This window comes from Crocodylus porosus, unplaced genomic scaffold, assembly GCF_001723895.1.
Source record: "Crocodylus porosus isolate Cpor-Errol unplaced genomic scaffold, CroPor_comp1, whole genome shotgun sequence".
NCBI classification, from domain to species: domain Eukaryota; kingdom Metazoa; phylum Chordata; order Crocodylia; family Crocodylidae; genus Crocodylus; species Crocodylus porosus.
Genome location: NW_017728886.1, coordinates 12006598 through 12028287, shown reverse-complemented (window position 1 = coordinate 12028287; position 21690 = coordinate 12006598). Strand labels below are relative to the sequence as shown.

The following is a 21690-nucleotide window of genomic DNA, read 5'->3' as shown; positions in this document are numbered from 1 at the left end:
TAGACTTATAAAGAAACCAAAGAGACCATTCTACAAAATTCAGTAAAAGTCACAGACCCCCCTGAATGTAGAGGGTGTTAGCAACCAATGAATAATTGGAACCCACGTTTTGTACCCAGCTTTCAGTGACGTAGTCTACTTTTCTCTTGCCCTTTCTGTCAAGAAGAGTCCCAAAGTGCCCATATATAAATGTATGCCCAGCCCCTACCATATTCTTTTTTTTTTATTGTGCAGAGGATATTTAGGATTAGTGATTTTGGTATTCTCATTTGTAGGCCCTGATCCTCCAAAGACTTATGTATATGTTTAATTTTAAGTGTATACCTAAAGTTAAGTCTGTGCATAAGTTATTGCAAAATCAGCCTGTAGTTTGCATTGATACCCCAAAATTTTCTTCAGTATCTTTCATTTGAAATGAATGTATATCACAGTATCACAGCATCAGATTTCTTACACTGGCCCATCTTACCCTTACACAACAAAAATCCCACAAAGGTGACAATGTCTACAACTTTCCATCTGATCATTTTGTGACTATAAGGGGCCTGGATTAACATCCCCTCTCCAACTTCCTCTACAGAATGGTCAGGAGGCCTACTTGGAAGAAGGCTGTTGTAGTGGAAGTGGACATCCTCCCCAGACAAGTGTGCACCTGCACACACACACCACTGCAAACTCAGAATGGGGTGGGGGAAAAGAAGGAGAGACATGTTGACAGTCAGTGTTGTTTTACACTGCATTTCCATGCAATCAGCTGATACTTATAACTCTTCGCACATGGGTTAGTGAATTGTTGTCCAATAATTGGATTTATCCTCCCTTCCATTCTTCTCTGGATTGAAATCTGTGACCACCCTGTGCCATGGGTGTCTGGTGCCTCTTGAGTCGGGGGGGGGGGGGCATGTGCCTCCCCTGAAACCAGTCTGTGAGGGGAGGGATCCCCCAACAGCCAATCCTGCTGACCGGGGAAGGGTCCCCCAGCAGCCACTCCCACTGGCCAGAGGGGTCCCCTGTGGCCGATCCCACTGGCAGGGGGGACCAATCCCACGGGCAGTGAGGGCGCCAATCTCACTCACCATAAAAGTGGCCACACCGCTTCCAGAGCACTGGTGCTCCTGCCTGCCCTCGGCCCACCAGCTACACAGGAAGCGTTGCCTGACGGGGTGGACCGGACCGGTGCTCTCAAGGGGTGCACGTGCACCCCCTACATGTTGCCCCTGCCCTGTGCCAGCCCCATGAATAGTTCATAGCCCAATCTCCAGTCCCATCTTCCCATATACAGTCCTAATATCTATGCTATTTCTTATCTTGTTGGTTGTTTGCCTTTTATTGTAAGCCATCCCAAGCCTTTCTGGATAGGGTGGGATATAACTCTAAATAGTAATTATTTTTTTTATTATGATAATAAAGAATCTATTAAATTGTACCTTTACTCTCTCTAGTTCATTTTCTGTCTACCACAAAATACAGGACTATTTTAAGGTGTGGTTGAAATGCCTTGCTTAGTGAAAAAGTGTTATTTTTTAGCAATGTATAACAACAGCATAAAAAAGCTAATAAGTTCTCTAGCAAAGGCAAAAACCTTCCCTCAGTTATTGCATTCCTTCAGGTTCCAAATGTAACCCAAGAAGTGGTTACAGCAAGGGAACAGGAGACAAGTACTGGTCTTCCCAGGTCAGCCAGGTCATTTCTCATTGCTGGATAAAATGAATTTATTTATTTATTCATTCATTCATTATGATTTATATGCTACCATCCCCAACAAAGGCTTTGGACAGCTTACAGTAAGACAGAACAACTTAAAAGGCAACTAGAATTAATAGAAAAAAATAACACTTTTTGCACCGCACTTCAGGTGGGATGTGGACAGCATTGAGAGGGTCCAGAGGAGGGCAACTCGCTTGGTCAGGGGGCAGCAGGGCAGGCCATACGAGGAGAGGCTACGGGACCTGAACCTGTTCAGCCTCCACAAGAGAAGGCTGAGGGGGGATCTGGTGGCCCTCTACAAACTGGCCAAGGAGGACCAGAAGGCTATGGGAGAGTCCCTGTTCCCCCAGGCACTACCGGGAGTAACGAGGAATAATGGCTAAATGCCCCCAAGGCCCAAACAGCAAGGTCTTACAGTGCTTCTGAAAGATGTCCAGGCTCCGGCTCAAGAGGGAGGGAGTTCCAGAGCAGAGGAGCAGCTGCCAAGAATGACCTCCCACTCATTTTCTCCAAGCAGACTTGGTGTACTGATGTAAGAGGCTGCTCTTGGCTGACCTTATGGATCACAATGGGGCAGATCCTGTTCCTAAATGCAGCCAAACACTGGGAAAGGACGGAGACTGGGGCAGGGACAGAAGAGAATCAGGCACTGGAGGGTTATTGGCATTCAAATGGTAGAATTTGTGCCTGGACACATTGGAGTACCCATTCAGCTGGTATAGCTTGTGTCCATATTACTGAATGGGCCAACTCCCAGCTTGAGTAAAAGAGGCACATGGGCCAGTTGGTCCTGCTTTAAAGCACCACGTGTTGAGAGAGTTTCATATATGGGGAGGAACAGGATTATGATCAACACCTGGATAAGAGCCTGGGCTAATTCTGCAGGAGAGGCAGACTTGAAGCAGTCAGAAATTCTCTCTGCATCTATTCCTTGCTGAAAAATTTTAAAATGCCAACACCTGTCATTCCTTATTCATTGGATGGTTTACCATATAAAACCTGTGAGTGCATACTTGTTTTTCATCACCCACACAAGGATGTATATTCAGCTGTGGAATAGTTTCCTCGGGGGAGTGGTAGATCCCCTTAGTTTCCTAACTTCAGAACTCGTAGACCAGACAAAGTAGTCAAAACATATTGAAAGGGACAACCCTATCCTGGTAAGAGATGAAGTAGAGGACTCACTGGATCTCTTCTATCCCTAACAACCAAATCTGGAGAGACAACAAAACACATCTTTGCTCATTTGTGAGCAACTTTCTGCCCTATTAATTAAAAAAAAAAGGAAAACAGAAAAGGCTCCTTCTGGGTAACTCTAGATCATGATTCTGGGCAGCCATCCAGTCTTAAAAACTCCTCCTCCGGGCTGGGAAACCACATTAGAAGGCTGTATAATATTTTTCATTGAAATTTTTTTTTTTTGGAATAGCTGTCTTAAATGATTGGTTTTGGCTTGCAGAAGTGTTTGCTTACCTGGCACCTGAGCCTCAGTGATGAACCTTAATGTTCTCCTCAGAGTGTTCACACAACACAAGAACTAAATTCACAGCATGTTCTCAAGTTACAAATATGACATTTTTGGAAAAAAATTAAAATCAGATGGTGCTCATTAGAACCCCCAGGTCCTATCAACCCATCAAGATCTAAAAGTTTTAAAACCTTTGTTTAAGCCTGTCTCAATTCTACTGATGGAATAGACTTTAATATTTTATAGCTCTGACTTGCACTTCTAAAAGTCCTAATTAATCTCACTAGAGAAAAGTTGGCACAGAATGGCACAAAAGAGAATAGCTCCATCTTTCCTTGCAGCAGTTGTGTGCCAGTTCATCTTGGAGCATGTAATGATTTACTGTAATAGTTTTAGGCCCATAATGGGGCCAATAACTGGCATCTGGAAGCTGTGATGCACTCTTCCCAATGGATGCCGTTCACATATAGTTATTTAATTAATTAACAGCTCCTTTAGCACCAGCCCGTAAAGGCTCCATTAAAGCTTTTTCATATAACTTCCAAAGTAAGAACATATGCTACACTCTGCTTTCCCCTTGGAGACTGCTTAGAGTTGCAACCTGTTTATCTTATGACTGATTTTCAAATCCTACCTTAACCAGCTGTTTTTGCTTGATTTTGGGATTCAGCAGAGAGCTGGCTGCGGAGCATGCGGCAGGAGCAGCAAAATAACATTCTGCCTGCATGCGCTCATTCTGTCCTGAGGTGCCAAGCCCCTGGAAAGGGTTAGGTCGTCTGTGTGCAGTTCCCAGACAGCACATGAGACACTGTCACTTGCCCATTTCTGCACTGAAAAGAGGTGGGAGTTTCTTTGGAACAAGTAAAATATCAGTAGAGAAATAAAGCCTGCCAGAAGCTTTAGGGAGTTGGTTAAGTATGTAAAAGTATTTGAAAGCCCAATCCTGTATGAAATGCGGGAAAACCATCAAGGGGCTTGAAGCTAGTAATTTAGGCATGATGCTGATGGATTTTGCTTTCTAAACTGTGAAGATTCTTAGGCCCTAACAATTCAAGTGTAGTTAAATGTTGATCAGGTCTTAATGTATGTCTGTTGCTTTGAAAAACGGTGAAAGAATCTTCGTCATCATTGGCAATCCCTCACAGTGGAGGATGACTGTCTTCCATGATTGTCTTATCTGTGGGTCCAAAGATGGTTGACAAGGACTATTTGGGATCAACAGACTCTGTTGCAGCTCGGGTGTATGTTTCTATGTGGAGTGGGTGGCTCTGGGTTCTTGGTTCAGTCTGCAAGACACTGTTTCTGCTAATCCCATTTTTCCCTCTCCTGTTGTGTTGAAGGTTTCAAAGTACTGAGATCTTCTGCCATTTGGGGTGGCCCTAAGTAATAGTCTCCCACAAGTTGATATCAATGTTGCATTTTTTTCAAGTTGGCCTTGAGCATGTCTTTGAATCATGTTCTCTGCCCTCCTCTTGAGCATATGCCTTGACTGAGCTGAAAGAATAAGATTTGATGTTGAGTGATCATCTCAGTGCCCATGGTGTTTGCTTGCAAGAAGACACTAAATGTCAGTGCATCTGTCTACCCACTGAATTTGAAGGATCTTCCACAGGCAGCATTGACGGTACTTCTCCGGAAACTTGAGGTGTCTCCTGTACATTGTGCACAACTCAGCTCCTTACGGGAATGTGCGGATCACAACTTCTTTATAAACCATGACCTTGGTTTTGGATCTGATATCATGATCTTTGAACAGCCTTTTCCTCAGGTGTCCAAAGGCTGCACTTGCACATTTGAGGTGGAATTGGATTTCTTCATTGAATCAATCAGCCTTCCGTGAGAGATGGTTTCTGAGGTCTGGGAAATACTCAGTGTCCTCCAGTCTCACCTTGAATCTGAATTATTGGAGCTGGGATATACTCATTAAGACCTTGTCGACGGAGAAATTTAGGCTTCTGAATGTTAAGCATCAGTCCCATTTTCTTGTATGCCTCAGCAAAGACATCAATGATTGCCTGAAGGTCTTCTTCTTAGTGAGCATGCACTACAGCATCATCAGTGTACTGAAGCTCAATGACTGAGTCAGGGTGGTCTTAGTTTTGACTCAGAATTGGCTGAGATTAAATGGTTTACCATCCATTCATCTTGTGAGAGAAGGTACATCTTACTTTGAGGAAAACTGTCTCACCCTGAAGGCAGAAAAATGACAGAAATGGAAGGAAAAGAAACAAGACCATGAAATCCATGGTTCGACCTTCTCTTTAACCACCACACAATGTTTTATTGATCTATTTACAATTTTACAGCAATTTGAAAGCCTACCAGTGCCTCAATCACTATAGTAAAATAAATTCTAAATACCTATAGATGTTGGAGTTTGTTTTTGGACTTTTTATCAGGGAAAATCAGAGCTCCCTCTGCCCCCCCCCCCACTGTGAAGAGACATGAGAGGTGTAGAATAAGTGAAATACCACTACTCATCATTTTTTCACTTACCCAGTGAGGCGGGGGGGTGAGCCCCGAGGGGCTCTCGCTTCTGGCTCCAAGTGCCTGGCGTGTGCTGGGTCCTGTACCCCAAGTCCCATGTACTGCCCAGGCTGGGCGGCAGCCCCAGCCCCTGCCCTGCCGAACTCTCTCCTCACTATTAGGGCCTCAATTCCCATCTCCCTCACCAGACTTACCTGTGGGAGCTGCTCTCCAGGCTGCCTGGTGGCCATGTGCATGTGTGAGCACGCCATGCACATGGCACCCTCTGCCTGACTGCCCTCCGCCTGCTCCCCACAACCCCTTGCAGGCTGGAAATCTGCCAGCCTGAAAGGCGAAACCCACCTTAACACACATTTTTCTCCTTTAAAGGAGAAAATCTGGGTTTTTCTCCTTAAAATGAGAAAATCTGGGTTTTACCATGTTTTTCCATTGCTGCTGATGACAATGATCCCTGCTGATGACGATGATAAATTGGGTTTCAGAGACCTGGCTCTTTCTGCTGCCACTCCTCCATCATTTTTGTACCAGTTAAAGGCAGTTAAATTGGTGCAGCCTCCTATGGTATACAGAGCTATAACAGTATAATAGTGTTTATTTCATTAAATTAATAGAAATAAACTATAGTCATATAAACAGCTATACCAACATAGCTGTGGCCATACTGAATGTACCAATTAATTGCAGCAATTTCTAAACCAATGTAATTAAATTTTTACAAAAGCTGCATACAGGCTGGTACTAAACCAATAAGTCAACTGCAAAATAAGCACCAGATTCACTAATACGCCTTCATCTGCTTCGCATTATTCTGGCAATGCAAGGCAGCTATAAACACAGCTTCATTAGCTATTGTGCTTTCATTAGTTTGCACTGCTCTGCTACTGCAGTGAATATGCTCTTTTAAAAAATGGAAGTTTGATGACCCACATCTTGAATAATATCTTCAAATAGCATCTTCAAATATCACCCAGTCTACTTAATACATAGACAAATAATACAGTGCAAAAAAAAACTAATGACAGACATACTGGAATATTTTAGGTAAGTCAGAGCAAGCGATTTTTCCAGTTTTCAGCTGTGGTGAGAGGCTTTGCTTGGATGCTGTGTCCAGTTTTGGGCACCAACCTCTAAGGAAGATGGGGACAAATTGGAGAGTCCAAAGAAGAGCCACAAAAATTGTTAGTGATCAAGAATTCATGATTTAGGAGGAACGGTTGGAAGAACTGGGCTTTCTACAGAAGACAAAACTAAGGGGATAAACTTTCAGATACAAAAGGGCTGTTATAAAGAGGAGAGCAAACAATTGTTTTCTGGCCAGTGGGGACAAGGTCAGAAGTAATAGGGTTAAACTGAAAAAAAAAGGTTTAGATTAGATATTACCAACTATGCAGGTGGTTAGCACAGGAACAAATAATCTAGAGCGGTTGTAGGATCTCAGTCACTGGAAGTTTTTAAGTGCCAGCTGGCCAAACATTTGTCTGGGGTAGTTTAAACAGGGATGATTATGCCTTGAACAGTCCTCTTTTTCTCTTGTAATTTTAGAGGTAAGTCAACCTGAAGGGCTGACAGTGAGGACAACTTCCTTTGCTGCCCTCAGTTACAGAAGAAAATGTTTCCCTCTCTCTGAGTACATGACTAAACAGAAGTGTGATGGATCACTGTTTTCATTCCAGCACTGTTGCTGGATGAGCAGCGAACATCCTGGAACCATATAACGGGACTTTCGCTGGACATATGTTGTATATTGTAAAAAACACTCAAAGGATTAGCAGCTATCAGTGGATATATCTTGAGCTGTGCACATATGGTGAATCTACAAAGAAAGGACTAGTCTAGGATATAAATCTATAAGAAAAAAAATTACAGTGAAACCAAGAATGAAGTCCAAAGAAAAAGGTGTTTTCCTGGATCTATAAGAAAAAAAATTGCGGTGAATCCAGGAATTAAGTCCAAAGAGAAAGATCTATTCCTGGATTCTGTTATGTTGTATAGAAGTCACTTTTTTTATGTTATTTACTTGCATTGTAGTAGCATCTAGAGATCTCTACAGGCATTCAGAGTCCCATTTTGCTAGATGCTGTATACATAGGTGATGAAAAAAAAAGTTCCTTCCTCAAAGAGTTTGCAACCCCTAGTGACTAAATCCTGCAGTGGGATCCACACACCTGGCTATAGGTATGCCCATCCAGCTCCATTTTCATGACCTACCCTCAGTAGCCTTTATTAACTAATAAATCAAGTTATTACTTAGATGTTTACTTTTTCAAACATATTAATTATGAATTTTACAAGGCAAAAACTGCATTACCTTCCTTTTTTACATATAATTGAAAAACTGAGCACAGTTGCTCATGCAAAATATGTCATACAGATGGTGCATCATGCTGCTGTCCTTAACTGGCTGTCCTTATGCTAAAACCTAAAGTCCCCTGCACAAACTCTTGCAAACCTGCTTCACTTAAAATAGACTCACCAAAACACAGGGCTAAAAAAGACCCCCGTAAATCATCTCAACCAGGTCCTGCACTGTGGCAGGATGAGAGCACCTAGACAGGCTTTCTGTTTGACTCATGCTTAAAAATATCCAGTGAAGGAGGTTCCACACCCTCCATCAGCAATCTGTTCCAGTGCTTCACAATCCCAGGATTAGAACATTTTTCTTACTATTAAACCAACATTTTTGCTGAAAAATCAAGATTTTTTTCCCCTTCCCAATCTCCTGTGAGCATAGAGAAAAAAGTGATTACCAAACACATTCCCTAGAGACTATTATCATCTCCTGCACCCTGCTCCTAGTCTTCTCTTTTTCTAGATTAAACAGAGTCAATCCATTATGGGATAATCTTCCCCAGATGGCATGGAAACCAGTCAACACAGTGCTAGGCACTTTGATGAATTAGTCAGCCCAGCTGGAGCTGGGCAGCCTTCCCCTTTAGCCTGCTTGTCTGGTTGGCTACCAGACCAGGCTTAAGAGAGCCCAAGCAGCTGCACCAATGTACCTTGCTCCTAAAACAGCCTGTTTCTTAGCTCCTGCCCTTGACAGTTTGTTGTCCTTACCCAGATGTCTCCTGTGTTCTGGATTCCCCGACTGCTGGTCTCAGCCACTGTCTTGATCGCTGTCTGAGGATCTTGGCCTATGGCTTGGTTCCTCTGACTTAAATCTTCTGATTACTGACTCTGGTCCATGGATTTATCCCTGATTTGGATGCTGGTTCTGTCTACCCAACTAGGCTTCCTATGCCTTGGTCCTAACAAATCTTTTTACCTTCCTTCAGGGGTACCATTTGCCAAACCTCTTATTGTTCACGCTGCCGTCTTCTGGATTCTCTCCAGGGTTTCTGCATCCTTCTTATAAAGATGTTCAGAACCCTAGCTGAGGCCTCACAGACAGTACAGGAGAGCAATTACCTCTTGTATTTTATATATGATGACCCTGTTCATACATCCCAGAATAAGATTTGTCTTTTTTTTTGCAACAGTATCACATTTTTTACTCCTGCTCAAATTGTGATGCACTCAAACCTCAGATCCTCCTCTGCACTTCTGCCTAGCAGGTTACCGATATTTCCAGTTTTATAATGGCCTGTTTGATCTCTCCTTCCTGGATGATGGAAGTATGCAATTGATCATATTATATATCATCTTTCTTGACTTTGTTCCATATCTTATCACGACCACTTTGAAATGTAATCCTGCAAATGATTATAAGTGTTCTCTCTATACTTTCATCACCTCTTTAATGAAAATACTGAGTAGAACCAGGTCCTCTGGATCCCACTTGAAAATGCTTTCCTAGTTTCACAGCAAACTATTGATGACCATTCTTTGATTGTCATTTTTTAACCAGCTTTGCACCCCTTCAGGGTGATTTCACATAGACTGTATTTTCCTGGTTTGCTTTTAAGAATGTCATGTGGGACAATGTCAAAAGTGTAACTAATTAAATATATGACCCATCTCGTGTTTCCCCCTTATTTTCTAAGCAGTCATCTAGTTAAAAAAAGGAAACGGATTATCCTGACATTTTCTCTTGACATTCGCAGTAACAGTTTTTATCACATTATCCTCTAGGTGCTTTCAATTTGTTTAAAATTTTGTTCCATTATCTTTCTAAAGATGAAAGTTAAACTTACTGGTTTATATTTACTTGGGTCCTCTGGTATAAACATAGATAGTGTGTTTCCTCTCCTTCCCCTGAGACTTCAATTGTCCTTTGTGAGTTTTCAGAAATAATCTCTATTCATGAGGAGATTGCTTCAGCTAGTTCTTTAAGTACCCTGTGCTGCATTTCATCAGGTCCTGCCGACTAGTAAGTAATTTATCTAAATATTCTTTAATCTGTTAACATTAATGCTTGATATTTGGTCAAGAATGAAGCAAAGTTGGCTTTGAACACTTTTTCTTTTTCTGCTATCTGCTACTTACAGGGTGAAAGAGCAAATAATGGACCTCAGTCTCTCTTGTCTTGTCCTCTCTTGTCTGATGTATTTATAGAATCTTTCTTGTCACCTTCTTGTCACTTGCTAATTGTAACCCATTTTTTATCTTAGCCTTTCTGATTTTTATCCTTACACGCTTGTGCTATTTCTCCATACTCAACCTTCATCATGTGTCATTGTTCCACTTTCTGTATGATTCCCTTTTGATTGTTCAGGTCCTTATAGAGTGCTTGATGCAGCCACATCGGTCTCTTGCTGCACCTCTATCTTTCTACCTTACTGGTATAATTTGGCATTGTGTCCTTAATGTAGTATCAGTAGCAGCCAGCTGTCCTGAACTCCTTTTTACATTTGTTTTCCGTATGTGCCACTTCCTGGAGTCTGTTGAAAGTCCATTTTCCTTGTGCTCACTCTTTTTCTTTCCATGGATTGCCCTTTCATTCAGATTACCTTTGGCCTTTAGATTTTCAGCCAGTGCTTCCCTGTTAGTTAGAATCGCACCAAAATAATCAGTACCCTAGAAATGGCCTCTCCTTTCTGAAAGGACACTTTCTTGTCCACTTTCTCTCCCATTTTTCCTCTAAATCTTACCTTGCTTTCCTACTTCCTTATTGCAGTAATCCCTTCTCTGCCTCACATCAGCCCTGTGTCCCCCACTCTAATACCACTGGTCTGCATTAGTTTGAATATGAACATCTGATCATGACGCAAACCCAATTTTCTCAACATCTTTCTGTTATAGAGGCTGGGTGGCAAAAGTGGAATGGGGAGCAGTTCTTATTCTCTCTAAAACTCAGTCAGTCGTGCCATAGTAGAAGTCCTATCCAAGGAAAAGCTTTTCAGCACACTGAAATTAGACAATTAAATAGAATTTCCTCTATGGACTAGTCCAGCATTTGACAACCTTTTCAGACTGTGAGCCAGGATGATTCAGCTTGGGTCAGAAGAAGGCAGGCAAGTGGGTGCCGGGAAGGACTGAGCCATCGATGCCACCGGTGCTTCTCCCCCCTCTGTGGCACATGGCAAGCACCTGTGGCTGCCACTTCCCCTGCACCCGCCAGATGTAGGGGGGAAGTACCTGCCACTGAATGCTGCTGAAGTCCCATGGGGGCCGTAGGTTGCCAACCCCCGTTCTAGTCACTATTTGAACCCACTTCTCTAGAGATACAAGGTACAACTCTGCCCCCTGGTTTTTGAGGTGGTCTGGAAGAAGGAAATCAGACTTTTGCTGAGGAAACTGAAATGTTTTGCTGTGTTCTTTTTAAAATCCGCTTGTTAGTACCTAGCACCTAACTTGAGCTGAGAAGTGACTTTTTCTCACTACAGGCTAAATAAAGTACTGTACTGTTTTTATAAATGTCCTCGGCTCGGCCAGAACACTGGCAATAAAACAGGCTGGCAAGGGACAGGCACTGCCTCTGTTCTGTATCGCGGAAGTAAGTCGAAGGACTCTGGCCAGCGCCTCCCATCAGCAGGAATGCGACCAATTAACTCCCCAATGATGTCATGGCATGGCAAGAGTACTTCCCTCTCATAGCACTTACTGCTTTGCCAACTCCAACCTTCAGTGTATTTTCCTCAGTCTGGTCCATGTACTGTAATAACTAAGTCAACTGGAAAAAATATTGAAGAAAAGACTGAGGAAAAACAGCGTGTAGGGGCAGCTGGAGCCAGCAAAGAAGGCACACTGAGAGCTATAAAGGAGCATTGTGCAGCAACTTCTCTCGACTTCAGTGTGTTTAGTTCCACGGGAGTTGGAGAAGATGGGTAATAAGCTGGCCTTTATTTTAAGGGATATCCCTTGGAGTCTCAGCTGCATAAAGATCAGCCTTTGGGGTGGGTGAAAACAGTGCTAACAGTATCTCTCTTTCAATAACTCCTGCTACTTGCTCCATTGAATGGCTGTGGTCCAGAAAAGGAAAAAAAAAAAAGCTTCAATGCAGAAATGGCCATCAGGCTGCGAAAGGGAAGAGGTGATGAAAATCAGTTAGATGTGATGAAAGGAAATTATTCTTTCTCATATAACATTTATATTGTCATAACTATCAACCCCCTTTCAGCATTAATCCTGATTCCTGAACCAGTAAGATAAAGACAGGATCCATACACCAAAATACTAAAGTTTAAGGTCCAAGTCCTGAAGACGCTAACACACATGCTTAACTTAAGGCATATGAGAGGTCCCACTGAAGACAAGATGATTTGGAAAGTTAAATCACACGTAACTTTGTGCCCTAGGAAGCTGGCAGCAAGGTGAAGGACACAATTGACTGCTACAATGTTCTAAACACTTATACGCTTTTTTTTGTATTATTATAAATTAGTTCCCATCATCTCTATCCATCATTAATTTGCTGATTTCTTACTGCTGCTGTGGCAGAGACGAGTTTTGAAGAACGACTGGAAAATGAAGATAATGGCCAGAGAGGGCTGCTAAAGGAGAGTGTCCCATGCAGCTGGGCAGCATACTGAACTGATCAAAAACCAAGCTTACTATTTAGAAATGTTTTACCTAGGGAAGAAAAAAAAATACCCTGAACTAAAGTGCCTGGGATGTACCACACAGAGTGTCTCAGCAGGGCCATTTCAGGTGTTCTCCTATCCAAGGCAAAGCAGCAAAATGAACTCTTCCCTGATTACAGTCACCTCCATAAGCAGTTACTGAACATTTTGCAGCACTGGATATTTAAGTGATTTCCTGTTCTGTCTCCAGGGGGGATCTGGCCCTGCATCAACCTCTCAAGTTTGGTATTACAAAGATGGAGAGCAAAATGACATTATTGGTACAACCTCTACGTGACTGGAACATTGTTAGTAGCTGGAATATGCTGAGACTCCTGGAGAACACAAAACACCGAATTTTTCAGATGTAATTTAAGGTTCCCAGAGGGACTGATCCTTGCCTTGCAAAATGCTTCGTGCATCTTCCAACTGGCAAAACGTAAAGTGACACTAAGTGAAATAAACCACTTTATAAGTCTGTCCTAAGTATACCCAAGAACCATATGACCAGATTACAAACTGTTTAATAGAAGTAAAGTGCTTATTTTTTTCACTTTTAAAACAAGAAGAAGTGACTTTGATTCTCCAGAAAAATATATTGTGAACAGTGCAGTTACCTGCATCTCAAAATTGTGTAGTCTGGGCCTTCTGTATGCACAAGCATATTTGCCTTGAGTTATTTCCTTGCAGGCTTCATCTTTCATCCCGCTTATCAGAAAGGAATACGCTTACTCAACGATGTGAGAGAAAGAAAGATATTCCTATGATTGTAAATTAGCTGTAATTAAACTTAAGCTGAAAATTATAAGCTTTCTAACTATCAGAGTTTCTGGAAGAGCCTCCCATTAGGATTAGTGGAGGGCAAAACAAAAAGTCTAATTACTTCTAAGCTGGAGTTTGTTCAGTTTATGAAAGGTATTATAGAATGTGATTGGCTGCAGTAGCAGGGGAGTGGATGCAATGACCCAGGAGACCCCTTCAAGCCCTAGGCACCATAGATATTATTGTGCAGTGTGCATTAGAAATACCTATATTGGGTTTGAATATGTTTCCTTTCAGTCAGTGATATAAACAGTATCTATGGATCAAGCCCATAGGTCATTCATTCTTGACCATTTCACTAGAAAGAGACTTGATCTGTTAACTGAGGGTACAACTATACATTCATTAACGCATCTTTGCTATTGCACATTAAGTTTAGTACTTCTAATATAAGGTATTACATAAAGGCGTATTAGCCCATGCCAATGTGCAGTAACAAAGGTGAATTATTTTTTGTGATGCTTAATACGCAGTAAACTAATTTTACTCTGCACTAGTACATTAGCACAGTTTTTGCTACGATGTGCTAATGCACACTAGAATAGGCTACTGTGCATTACGGCGTCTCATGTAGACGTGCCCTGAACCACATGAACTGTTGATTGTGATTAGTAGAATTGTGACAAACAAGTTTAAAAACTGTTTTTTCAGTATTTGTTATTTTAAAATTCCTTATAGCATTTTAGGACACTGGCTTTGCTCTGAACATTGCTGGACTGATGTCTACCAGGCCAGACCTTCCAAGATTTTGTCTTTCAGTGTTAATTTTTCCATAAACATTTTTTCCACATTCTCTGGATGCAATCCACTGTATAGATAACTTGTCTTTCTTCCAGGATGCTGTCTTCATATTTTGTGTTGCTACCATATTTACTCAAATATGAGATGACTCCCAAAATAATTAGATTCTCTATATTGGAAAATTTATAAATGTGCTATAATTTTCCAGGTATAGAATCTACTTACTAGAGATTTGCCTCCAATTTGTCCCCCTCCTACTGCTAAAGCAGGGAAAATGTATCTGGGGGAGTTGTGTGCTGCTCTGCCCTCTGCTTCACCAGCTTCTTCTCCCTGCAAACCCTTCCTCCCCACCCTTTCTATCAGACCCCACTCTTCCTGAGCACAGGGAACTGAGGGGTACCTTCCTGACTTTGAAATAAAGATGCCTGTAGCAATTTAGTTCATCCAGAATTAATGCATATTACATTCCTTGAAACTGCTGTAAGATTTAGCATCCGTAGTCCATAAACACACTTTTAAGTAGCAATTTTGTAACTATTTATATACAGTAGAAACAGGGCACATCTACATGTGCAGTTAGTGCACATGAATAAACTCCTGAGCTTATTACTCCAGAGTTTTTTGCTCTCAGGAGCCATGTCCACCTGAGTGCACATATTTGTTTCCCTGGGGACAAGTAGCTGTGGCATACCTTGTGTCGCTACTACTTGTCCCCGGGGAATGCCCATGCCACACGCCTTTTGGCGCATAGCAGGTTACCCTGGATGAGGTAGGGGATGCTGGGGCCACCAACTGTTGTGGCACTCCTGGCCAGCAGCCAGAGCAGCCAGTCTCTGGTTGTGAGTGGTATGTCCTGCTGCCATGTATGCCATCCTGCTTCTTTTTGGCATTGGCTTTTTGACCCCAGGATCTCTTCGGGTCATACAAGCCCACCCATGCTGTAGGATAGCAGCACGGGGAATGCCTTCATGTGCAGTGTATGGAGATGCAGGCAAGTCTGAGGTGCCACATACTGCACACCCACTCTCGTCTGGATGCAGCCAGGGGCTGTGTCCACACAAGCTTGCATGTGTCTGTTGTGGCATTTCAAAGGAGTTTGAGATGCCACAAAAAGCACCCTGTGAACAAGAAAATGCTCCCCGTGCTGCATATTTGCAGAGCAGACTCTAAATTTGCTAACAGGAAATCTCAGTATAAAAAAAATGCACTGGAAAAAAGTGTCATGGGGTACACTCTCAGAGCATGCCTGGATGTAACTGGAGACTGGGTCCTCCAAGGAGATGCTCTAGCACCAAGCCAGAGGGTCTCTATGACTGTTGCATCTCCCTGCTGCTCCAGCACACTGCCTCAGCATGCTGGAGAAAATAAAAAGGGTATGTCTTGCGCCAGTGGCTCCAGAGCTGGTAGGACCCAGGCTCTGTCCTGGATTGCTCCAGAGCCCACCTGGCACCCAGGAGCAGCAGCAGGACCAGGCAGGCTTCCTTGCAGCTATGCACTGGGGTCAGCCATGCCCGTGCCCCAGAGGCTGAGGCACCCAGGCCTCACCCGCAGGACAGCAGCAGAGTCAGGAGGACCCAGAGGCTGCAGCAGGGACCATGGGTGATCCTGGTGAGCAGGGATCTGGGTTTTCTGTTTCCCATGTGTCACAGGGCACTGAAGTGCCTGCTCCTAGGACAGGTACAAGTGCCAGTTGCCAGGGCAACCGCAGCCGGTCAGCTGACGGGAAGGGGGCAGGGCCTGGCCTATATAAACAAGCCAGGCTGAGACCAGAGTCAGTTCCCCTCTGGCAGCCGAAGAAGTTGGAGCTCTGTTGGAGCAGGTAGTGCAGAGAAGCCTGATGGCCTGAAACAGCTCCTGTGTGAGGAGACTGGGTGGAGGAAGCCCTGGGTAGGGATTTGGGAGGATAAATGACCATGGCTTAGAGTTTATGTTCTAGCCAGGAGGCTTATCTTTGAGTTATAGCCAGTTGGCTCATGTTATTCTGTTTGTTTGTTTGTTATTACACCGGAGGACTGGGTGAGGCTGTAGGGGTTGGAGGAGGCCTCATAGGAGCTCCACAGTAGTGTGGGGTTTCCTGGCACCAAGAGGGCGCAGAGTCTAGGGGCCAGGCACGGCGATGGCTACGGCCACCTGAGCCCCAGTTGTGAGGAGCACCAGTGTGGGCACTGGCAAGAAGCCCAGAGGGTGCTTGCGAGAAGCCCCAGGGAGGGCGCGAGTATAGAGAGAAGCCCCAGGGAGGGCGCAGGCAACAGTAATTTGACTCAACAACGTCCAGTACATCTGAAAGGCTTGGGACATGGTATAAGGGGTGGTAGGAGCCACGCATACCCCATAAGGCTGGGTGCACCAAGTCAATCCATACAGAACAGGGGCCAGGATAAACAAGAGCGACGTGTCCAAGGGGACAAAAGGCAGCCTCCCTTATAAAACAGATACCATCAAAGATGTGGCGGGCGAGAATGAGGGTGCTGATCACCAACTTGGCACGGTAGGGAGCACCAGGAGAGATCACGGCCACTTCTGGGACCTCGCCCCATGACACCATGGAAAACCATAGGTTTTTCCTTTTAAAGGGACCCCCATTTTCAAACAGCTCTCTGCAGGCTGACAGAGTTCTAGCAAATGGGTGGGAAACACTAACCCACGGGCAGCCACGAAGCCTGCCCCGCCCAATGGTATGCAAGTGTGTGGGCAGCGGGGGTGTGCAGAGCTCCTCCCCATGGTGCACAGACCCCACCACCAGCAGTGGGCAGTCACAGCTTGCTGCAGGCAGAGCCTCCTGGCAGTGTAAGGCTCTGCCTGGTCCACTGTTGTGTGCCTTTGGGCAGAACCAGGCTGCCTTCATGCCACCCTGTGGGTCTCCTGGCACTGCAGGTGGGAGCCGCATGCCATCAGGCCGGGCCAGCTCCTGCGTCCACGTGGGGCTTCCAGCACTCCAGTGAGGAGCTGCATGTGGAGGCATGGAGCCTGCCCAGCCTGATGGCATGCGAGTCTCCATGGCTCCCAGTCCACGTGCCTTCCCCGGCTGGCTCTGGAGGAGATAGGAGATGGAATGGAAGGGAAGGCGGGAATAGCAAACAGCTCAGACATGGAGATGGGGGTCAGGAAGAAAGATGACATCTTACAGTGGAGATGGAACAAGGAAAGAACCAGAGAGAGAGACCAGGAAAAGAAAGAACTGCAGCGGCTGAAGACCAGGAAGAAGAAACCTGCTAATGAGGAGGTGAGTCAGAGGAACAGCTGGAGAGCAGTTTGCTCCTGCTAACACTTCTGGGCTCTAGCCCGGGGTGGAGACCAGAAGGTGGAAAGCAGTGTGGAGGCAGGAATATGCAAGCTTTCCTAAATATGAGAGTGATCCTGCATGTTGCAGAAGCTACAGGAATGTAAGCAAGGGAAGGGGAGGAGTTGACCACCCCTAGCAGTAGCACAGATGGACTTTAAAGGGACAGTTGCACTCAGCTCAAAGCAGGCATAAATGAATCTTAAAGGAACAGACAGACTCATTTGAAAACGAGCATAAATGGCATTGGCAATTGTTTAACTTAACGTCAAGAGTATCTTAACAAGGAAGAGATGGGAACAGATTGAACCAGTGTTGAACCAAGTAAGGGCAGACGTAATCTCCCTACAGGCATGTGATATACAGGGAAGAAGGATTATAAACACTTTGAGAAAAGGTGGAGATGGGAACTACCTTGGTGGTTGGGGGCAAATGAGAACAAAGTGGCAGGGGTATCCATAGTATTTAAGAGCCCAGAGCTCAGAGTAAAGCAGGTAAAAGAAGTCAAAGAAGAGGTAGAACAAATAATATTATCACTCAGGGGAACAGAATTAGAAAATTTCAATGTATATGCACTGTGGCGGGCCAGTAGGCGGCGCTCCTGTGTGAGCCGCCCACCTCCCTGAGCCCGACCACCTGCCAGGCTCCGAATGCCTCCTTAGGGGCGCCTTATGTCTGGCCGGACCCCTTCCTGGAGCATACTCGCTAGCCTGGGGGTAACGTAGCTGCCACCACCCCGAGAATGGACTCACTCTCAGCCCTGTGTCCTCGGGGAAACACAGGCCTAAAGTCCTACGGGTACTCGACCCAGTACAGGCACTTGGGGCACTTCCCCAAGTCAGGGGACAAAAAATAAAGTCTCCCTTAGTCTGCAGACCTAAGGGGTCTCTTAGGCATAATTTAGACCCACCCCTCAATAAGTCTCCTACACCGGTCACACAGGAGGACTTTATTGATTACACGGGTAGGGTGAAAATAGGGTACAAGATTGAGCAATATCCTAGAAATCCTAAAGAGCAAACAGTCTGGCTGAGGTAGCCTTTTGATCACGCATCTAAGTTACTGCCAACTAGATATCTAATCAGATCTCGAGTAGTTTACTCACGAGCATCTTCCAAAGGCTGGTGAAGTTTCCCCTCTGGAGGCAGGTAGTTCCTTGCTCATGAGTTTTGGGGGAGAGAGAGCCAGTTTCAGATGGTAACGCTTCTCTGTGTCCCCTGCATGGCTGCTGCCCCCTCCTCCTGGGCAGTCCTAACTTACATAGCCCCTGTGACCTCATTCACCTGGTCCAGTGGAGGCTAGCTCCGGTTGGCTGTCCGCCAACCAATTTGAAATACATCACCAGTTACCGGGCAGATTCCAGCCCACCAGGTAGATCCCCCTCACCCAGGTAGCTGATGCCAGTCACGTAGGCAGAGGGAGCATCCCTCAGGAATGCAGCCAGCTCAAGTTACCTAAAGAGAGAGACTGAGGTGTGAATCCCCTGTGCTGGGCCCATCTTAATCAGATTGTCACAGGGCAGAGTTTTTAAGGAAAAACCAAGGTGGCTTTCTGCCACATGCACCACAAGAGAGGGAGGGAAGGAACGCACTACTTAGCTAGCAGTTTATGTGGTTGGAGGGAGACCATGCACGATAGCAGGAGATGTCTATGGTATAAATGATGTAGGCAACAGAACAGAGGAAGGAGGAAATGGAGTTTTAGACAGCTCATCAAGACTGTTACTAAATATAATTTTAAAAGAGTTGCTAAGAAAAGTGTGAGAGAAAGGAGGAGAAAGTTTTCACTAGAACAAACTCCAGTGGAAAGAATCAAAAACTGACTTCATGTTTGCATCAAAAGAAATAGGGTTAAGGATGTAAGAAACCATATATGTGGCTTTTAGTGATCATCAGACACTAAAGGTGGAAATGAGTCTTGATAAGAGCCCCACAAGATGGAAGGGACTGTGGAAATTAAATGTGTGGCTGTTACAAGATGAAGAGATACACAAGTGTACACAAGACAGTATGAGGAGTGGCAAACACTGAAGAAATATTTCAGGAGTACCAGAGAATAGTGGATGATGGTGAAGTAGAGGCCAGAAGAATTTTTCAGGAAGGAAGGCCTCAGATTCGCAGGGAAAAGAACTGAAGAGCTAGGAAAGCTAGAAAGAAAGATGCAGAAGCTGCTAAAGGAAGCCACAGCAGGAAGGCAGGTACAAGAAGAGCTAGAACAAGGCAAGAGTTATAAACCTGGTTTAAAAGAAAGATAAGAGAGAAAATGCTCTTAGCACAAGCACCCTGGATGGGAGAAAACAAAGAGTGGTCCTAATACTTTTCAACCAGAGTGAAGGCAACAAAAGGGGAGCTTAAAGCAGTATGGGAAGAAGGTGGTGCCTGAGTGGAAAAGCAGGAAGAGGTGTTGGGGGCAACAAGATTTTATCAAAAGTCATACCAGAAGAAAGAAACAGAAAGGAAGAAGATGGATTTCTTGGAAGAGATTGAAGAGAAAGTAGAGGAGGAAGCAAAGAAGATGGAAAAAAAAAAAAAAAGATAAGCTTAATGGAAGTGGAGGGGTGTTTAAAAACCTTTAAAAGAAAAGAATCACCAGGAGCAGATGGACTGCCTACGGAGAAGGTTTGGGCATGGGTAGGGAGGGGTATTGTGGAAGTTTTCAAGGAAATAGCACAAACAGGATGTTGCAGAGCACTCAGATACCCTGTGCCTGAGAACAGAAAACAGCTCCCCCCTAGTGGCAAGATGGGGGAGGCCCAGCTGCCAGTTGCCACGGCAGCCAGAGTAACAGGTGCTGGTTGCCAGGACAACCGCTGGGGAGCCAGCTGACAGGAAGGGGCAAGGCCTGGCCCATATAAGCCCAGGCAGGAGGCCAGTTCCCCTCTGGCGACCAAGGAAGGAGAAGCTCGGCCAGTGCAGACAGAGGGGACAACCCTGACTGCGTGAGCATCCCCTGGGCACTGCTGGGGTTGGAGTATTTCCCGGTAGGGACTGAATGTTGTTTGGCTGGACGGGTTAGCTTTACGTTATAGCCCAGGGGCTTTGTGTTTTTGTGTTTTTTGTTTTAACCAGAGGACCGGGTGAGGCTATTAGGGGCTGGAGGAGGCCTCATAGGGGCTCCATGGTAGCGTGGGGATGCCAGCGCCAGACAGGGTGCAGCATTTGGGGGTACACTGACCCCAGTCCCAAAAAAGGGAGTGAAGAATTGGAGGACAGGTAAGGCTGAGGCCACCTGAGTCTGGAAGGGAGTTCGAGACCCCGAGGAGGAGATTTGGGGGCCAGGTACGGCTACCTCCACCTGAACCCCAGAGAGGGAGCAGTGTGAGAAGCCCCAAGGCAATGGGGCAGCGATTGATGAGTGCCAGAGGGGCACAGTTCCGAGAGATGAGCCAGAGTGCCTGTGTGATGCAGGTTACAAGAGACGAGCCAGAGCACCAGTGAGGCGCATGCTGTGAGGCAAGTCAAGCATTAGTGGGGTGCAGGTTGCGAGAGTGGAACAGACCCAAACAACGCCAGGTACATCCACGAGGCTTGGGCTGCGGTGTAGGGGGAGGAAAGGAGCTGAAGATAGTGCCCCAGACATCGAGACAGAAAATGGGCAGCCTCCCACTTGATTAATATCCTCTAATTAAGCAAGTAGCAACAAGGCATGGCAGACGAGAAGGCGGGCGGTTGCCCATAACCGGTGTTGCAGGGTCACTAGTGGATGGACCCTGAAGAGGCACACCTGTCACACAGGAGAAGCAAGGAAAGATTTTACATGAGCCATTGTAATCTTACTGTTCAAGAAAGGGGAGAAGGAATTCCTGAAACTGGAGACCAATTATACTCCTTAATATAGACTATAAGTTAATGGCCAAGATACTGGCTTTGAAGATGAGAAAAAGCCTCCAGAATATAATACAAGAAGCCCAAATATACACAGTACTAGACAGAAGGATCTCCAGAGTGACCAGAAATACATGGTCCCACATCCAGGAGAGGAAACAAACAAAGTTACAGCAAACCTAGATTTAGAAAAAGCATATGACAATGAATCATGATTACATATTCAAGGTCCTAGGAAAAATGGGGTTCCCAGGGAAATATATATATTGGATAAGGTTATTGTATAGAACAGAGGCTGTCCACTGAGGGTATGCATACCCCTAGGGGTACTTGGAAAGGGACTAGGGGATACATGTGTGTGGATAGAGATAGTTTCATAGTTTCTAGGGTCGGAAGGGACCTGAGCAGATCATCTAGTCC

The 21690-nt window shown here is 44.9% G+C and overlaps 1 long non-coding RNA gene across 1 annotated transcript; it reads left to right on the top strand.

Moving 5' to 3' along the window:
- The first annotated feature begins 5611 nt into the window (after positions 1 to 5611).
- Positions 5612 to 18295, top strand: LOC109319307. The gene is made up of 3 exons (XR_002103483.1): positions 5612 to 5744; positions 8157 to 8162; positions 18285 to 18295. It is a non-coding gene; the product is annotated as an uncharacterized LOC109319307 (long non-coding RNA).
- The last annotated feature ends 3395 nt before the right edge of the window (positions 18296 to 21690 follow it).